Raw genomic sequence first — 6,222 nt, forward strand, 5'->3', positions numbered from 1 at the left:
AAATGAGAGTTGAAGCCAGGAAGTTCTGCACAGCACTTCACCTTGGCCAGCCCTAATAACTGGTTGTGAAGGAATCATTCATTTATTCAACTAACATTGATTTGAGTGCTTTATGCATGCTTGGCATTCTTCTAGGGGCTGGGGACAGGGCAGAAAATAAAAACAAAAATCCTAGCCTTCATGAATCTTACCATCCTGGTGGGAAATGCAGATTATAAAAATAACGACAACAAAAAAATGTGGGCTGCCATATGATTAGAAATGCTATGGAGAAAAATTAAGCAGAGAGAAGACATAAGGAATATGAGAGAGTGAGGGAGTACTCTTAAATAAGGTGATCAAGGAAAGCCCCTGGGGGAGGTGATATTTGAACAAAGGCCAGAAGGAGGTTAAGGAGCAAGACATCTGGGCAAATGACTTTCAAGGCAGAAAGCAAAGCAAGTACAAAAGCCCTGAGGCAGAAATCTGCCTGAGTGTGCTAGGAACAACCTAGAGGCCAGGGTGTCAGAGTGGAGAAGATGAAGTAAGAGATAAAAGAGGTAGGGATGACCCAGATGGGTGAGGATTCTACTCAAGTGAGTTAGGAGCCATTGGAGGGTTTGAAGTAAAAAAAAAAAAAAAAAAAAATGACATATTCTGACACATTCTAATAGGATCACTTTGATTTCTGGATGGAGAATAGACACCAGGAGGAAGGGCTGCAGCAGAGACCAAATAGAAGGCTATTGAAATAAATCAAGATCATGAGGAGAGTGACGTGGCCTAGGGAAATTAGGGTGGAAGTGAAGAGCTGATGGGGATTCCTCACAGACTGCATGTGGAGTAGGAAAGAAAGAAAGCAAGGATGATACTGAGGATTTTGAAGGCCTGAGCAGGTGCAAGGATGGAATTGCTATAGCAAAATGGAGACTTCAAAAGGAACAGATTGAAGGTAAAATCAAGAAGGGCAAAGGGAATACAGGAAAGAAAGTTCACACAATTTGAATGATCTTCAATTTCCTCAGCTTACAAAATGAAGAAAAGACATACTTCATTAAGGTTCTTTTAAGGATAACATGGATAAATGTAGTGAAGTGTCTAGCACAGACCTTGACACATGGCAGGATCTTAGGAGTGTTCCCTCTCTACAAATATCAACTACATACATATCCGTTATGCCCTCTGGGAGTTCAACGGAATCATTGTTGAAGAGGAATAAGTCTTACTAGAATAAAAGGGTTGGGGAGACAAGAAAGGACATGAAATGAAAACATAAGAAATGAAGTCCCAAGAGGCCTAATAAAATTTACCTGTGATAGTAGTTTCTCCTCAGTTCTCCTTCCTCAAGGGGACAAACTAAAGTATTAGAATTTGGGAAATGAGTTTGAAATATGAAAAATTTGTAATAAAACAAAAAAATCCACAGTATAGGTAATAAACAAAGAATTTTGGTTATCTTTTATAAAGAATTCTTTTAATTAAAAGATATAAAAATGTTCAAAGGAGATAAACAGAAAATTCTAAAAAAAATAAATAGACAATATATTTATTTTAAAAGTCTAACCATACTAATTGCGGCTAGAATGAGAGGCAATTATTTCTAGTTATAAATTTGGCAAGGATTAGAAAAAATAATTATGCTTATTGTTGGATGTTGGACAATATCATACTATGCTGAAGGAAGTATAAATTACAATAATTTTTAGCTATTTATATCTAAATCTTTAATATATATGTACTTTAAACCAGAAATTTTACTTCTATAAATTTTTCCTAATATTCAAATATTTGCTAAAAATTTATACATGAGCATGTCCATTACAGTGTCACTTAAATATAGTGAAAAAGTCAAACAGTCTTTAATAATCAAGACAGAATTATGATAAGCAATATACGTTGTGTTATGGCCATGTTATATTATAGGTAGATTGTTCACTATCTTTTAAATGGAAACATATTTACAATATATTATTGTATAAAATAAGTCTACTACAAACATATGTAAAGTTCACCTTAAAAATGTTAATATTATCTCCACACTATGATGACAGTTTATTTTTATGCTCATCTTTGTCCTTCCTCCAGTTCCAAGTTTTCTGCCATAAGCAAGTACCACATTCTCTCAGGAGTGGAATTTCTGGATAGTAGGCTATATAAATATTGAATTGGTACTGCAAAAGTTTTCCAAAGTAGTTATACCAATTGACACTCCCACCAACACTATACAAGAGTTCTAGTTTGAAACAATGCATTTTTAAGAGCAGCATCCAATAAACAGACATTGATTTGAACCCTACTGCTTTGAAAGTTACAGTAATTAAGCAGAAGTTAGAAATAAGTATATTGGTTGTGAATGCATATGTTAATAATGCAATATCGGCCTTTTCTAAATGTACTTTTTATTAATTTATCTCATTTTACCAGTTTTAGCTGTTATACACAATATGTCAAAAGCACTGAAATTATATTTCTTTAATGCAGAAGCCAGAAAAGACTCCTTTCTCTTTTTCTTACCTCCTTTATTCCCAGTTGTAGTCAGATTAAATCTAAATTTAAATTATCTTCTAAAGCTGCTTCTCTTAAAAAGAGCTCAGAAATGAACAATGTATATTCTGTTTGAATATTAATCATCCTGTCAAGAAATCCTTCTAACAAATAAATTAATAAAAACCTGTTGCTTTTGAATGGTCTCATCTCCTATGAAAATTTTCAAGTAGTCACGGACTACTCTACTGATGTAAGGTTTATTATTAAAACTCTTCTCAAATCCATTTGTCTTCTTTAAAATGAATCAGTATAGCATGTTAAGAGCCTAGGCTCTGGAGCAAGTGCAGCTGACAGACATGTATTCAAATCTCACTCTACCACTTTCCCGCTTTGTGATCTGGATCTAGTAACTAAATAACTTCATTTCTGGCTGTGCCTTAGCTATCTTTCTAAAGAGATAATCATAGTACCTATATCACTGATTTTCAACAAGGATTGTATATCTCTATACATATTGATGAGAACAGTGTAGGGTATATAATAAGCACTCAGTAAGCTTAGTTTCAGGCAAATTATCATAAGGAAAAATTCTAAACATGAAGATTTATGTACAAGTACTGTCACATCAGCTAGACTTTATAATATCAAACTTTTATAAATAACTGTCAAATAGAAATAAACTAAATTATGTTCTATCCAAACATAGTCTACCAAATGGTATGACCTCAGTTTTATAAAAAATTTAAAATAAGCCAAAGCAATCCTGAAAAAGAAGAACATAGTTGGAAATATCATACTCCCTGATTTCAGACTATACTACAAAGTTATAGCAATCAAAACAGTATGGTACTGGCACAAAAACATGTAGGTTAATGGAACAGAATAGAGAGCCCAGAAATAAATCCATGCTTACATTGTCAATTAATCTACAACAAGGTGGCAATAACATACGATGGAGAAAAGACAGTCTCTTCAATAAATGGTGTTGAGAAAGCTTCACGGATACATGCAAAAAAATAAAGTTAGACCACTTTCTTACATCATATACAAAAATAAACTCAAAATGAATTTAAAAATGTAAGACCTGAAACTGTTAAACTCTTAGAAGAGAACATGAGAAGTAAAATTTTTGCTTTATAAACTAAGTTAAATTTTTTTAATCTGTCTCCTTAAGCAAGGGCAACAAAAGCAAAATTAAATACTTGAAACTAACCAGCATTTGCACAGCAAAGGAAACCATCGATAAAACAAAAAGGCAATCCACTGAATGAAAGATTTTCAAAAATGATATATCTGATAAGAGGTTAATATCTAAAATATATAAAGACCTCATACAACTCAACATTTAAAAATCCAATTAAAAAATGGGGAGAATACCTGAATAGGCATATTTCCCAAGGAGGCATACACATGGCCAACAGACAGCTGACTGTCAACACCACTAATTATCAAGAAATTGCAAATCAAAACTACAATGAGATATCACCTCACACCTGTCAGATTGACTATTATCAAAAAGACAACAAGTAAATGTTGAAGATGTGGAGAAAAGGGAATCTCATGCACTATTGGAATTGCGAACTGGTGCGGCTCTATAGAAAACAGAATGGAGGTTTCTCATAAAACTAAAATATGAACTACCATACAACCCAACCATTCCCCTTCTGGTTATCTATCTGAAGAAAACAAGAACACTAATTTGAAAAGATATATATACTCTCATGTTCATTTCAGCATTATTTACCATATCCAAGATATGGAAACAACCTAAGTGTGCATCAGTGAGTGAATAGATAAATGTAGTATATATACACAATGAAAGACTATTGAGCCATAAAAAAGGAAATCTTACAATTTATGACAACATGGATAGACCTTGAGGGCATTATAGTAAGTGATGTAAGTCAGAAAAAGACAAATACCATATGACCTCACTTATACATAGAATCTAAATAAACAAACCCGAACTTATAGATAGAGAACAGATTGGTGGTTGCCAGAGGCAGGAGTGGGCAAAATGGTGAAAGGGAGCAAAAGGTATAAACTTCCGGTTATAAAATAAGTCATGGGGATGTAATGCACAGCATGGTGACTGTTGATAATACTGTATTGCATATTTTAAAGGTGCTAAAAGTAGATTTTAAAAGTTCTCATCACAGGAAAAAATTTGTAACTATATAATGACGAAAGTTAACTATGCAATATGAATACTGAATTATGCTTTATACCTGAAACTAATGTTATAATTATACCTCAATTTAAAAAATTTTGTAATAATATTTGACCAAAACCTTGATAGAGTTTGTAGATTTTCAATAAATAAGATTAGTAAAGAAAATATTTCTTGTGAAAAAAGAATATTAACAATGACACAGTGACATGGAGCTAGAAAGCTATATTTAAGGAATGGGATATAGCACACCTGGACCAAAAATGAGTATAAACCAAATAAACAGCTTTGCAAAGAGTTCACATAAATTCGAAATACCCAGCTACACATGTGGTATTATCCTTGTCTAGAGCTGGATATTGGTAAGTCCCTAACCTGACAAGATTGTTACATGTGATGTGTGAAGGACCTTACTGTTTCATAGTCACAGTTCTTACACGACAGCCACAAAGCCCTGGTTCTTTCTCATTAAGGAAAGATGGTTCCTGGGTCCATGAATATTTTTAAAACCTCTTCTGATATTAATTGGTCCAATTTTTTTAACATATTCAAGTTTTCATGACAACTGAGGGCATTTTTTTTCTCCTCTCTTCACAGGAGTCATCCATTCTAACTGGTCGGTGATAAACTTTTTTAAAAAACAGAGGTGAAAACTCTCCCATTTTCCAAGTCACCTATTTCTTTTGTTCTTTTTTGTTTTGTCTACTGTTAACGGTCTTAAGAATTTTTGCCATTTATCTTTTAGATTTCCCACAAAATATGTTCTCTTCATGCCCTACTACATACCTTTTATACTGGATGCTTAATCCTCAGTCTTAGGCTACAAAATGGCACATTAAACTCTCATATACTTAGGAAATCTATAGCCAATTTCAAGAGCTTTCTCTGAGTAGGCAGTGAGAGATTATAATTAAGCTACTATGTGGAGTTTTAAAAAGGAAAAATTCAACAGAAAATCATAGCCACAGTGAACTCTTGATTATTCATTGGATAAAACTGCATGAATAATTGAAATCCACAGGTTATCCTAATAAAATCTGCTTCCCTCTATCTTAGATCATTCGGGCTGCTACGACAAGACTAGGTGGCTTATTAACAACAGGAATCTATTTCTCACAGTTCTGGAGGTTGAAAGTCCAAGATTAAGATGCTGGCGTGATTGGGTGAAGGCTTCCTTCTAGGTCACAGGCTTCCCACGGTATCCTCACATTGTGAAAAGAACGAAGGAGAGCTCACAGGCCTCTTTTATAAAAGCACTAACACCATTCACACAGGCTCCACCCTCCTGACTTAATAACCTCTTAAAGGCCTCGCCCCCTAATACCACCTTGGAGGTGAAGTTTCTACATGTGCATTTTTGAGGGACACAGTCAGACGATAGCACCCTCTATAACCATTAGCCCTTATTTCCTATCTTAATTCCCACTTGATCACAACTCTGATCATCAAAATTTAGAAAGGTGGCAGGACTATAAAATTCACTGTTGTAGTTAGCAAAGGGATTATTGTTTGTAAATGAAATGTATCCGAGTGAAGGATTATGGGAACTCACATTAGAACACAGCCATATATCTTAACATGTGAGT

Source organism: Pteropus alecto, unplaced genomic scaffold, assembly GCF_000325575.1.
Source record: "Pteropus alecto unplaced genomic scaffold, ASM32557v1 scaffold50, whole genome shotgun sequence".
NCBI classification, from domain to species: domain Eukaryota; kingdom Metazoa; phylum Chordata; class Mammalia; order Chiroptera; family Pteropodidae; genus Pteropus; species Pteropus alecto.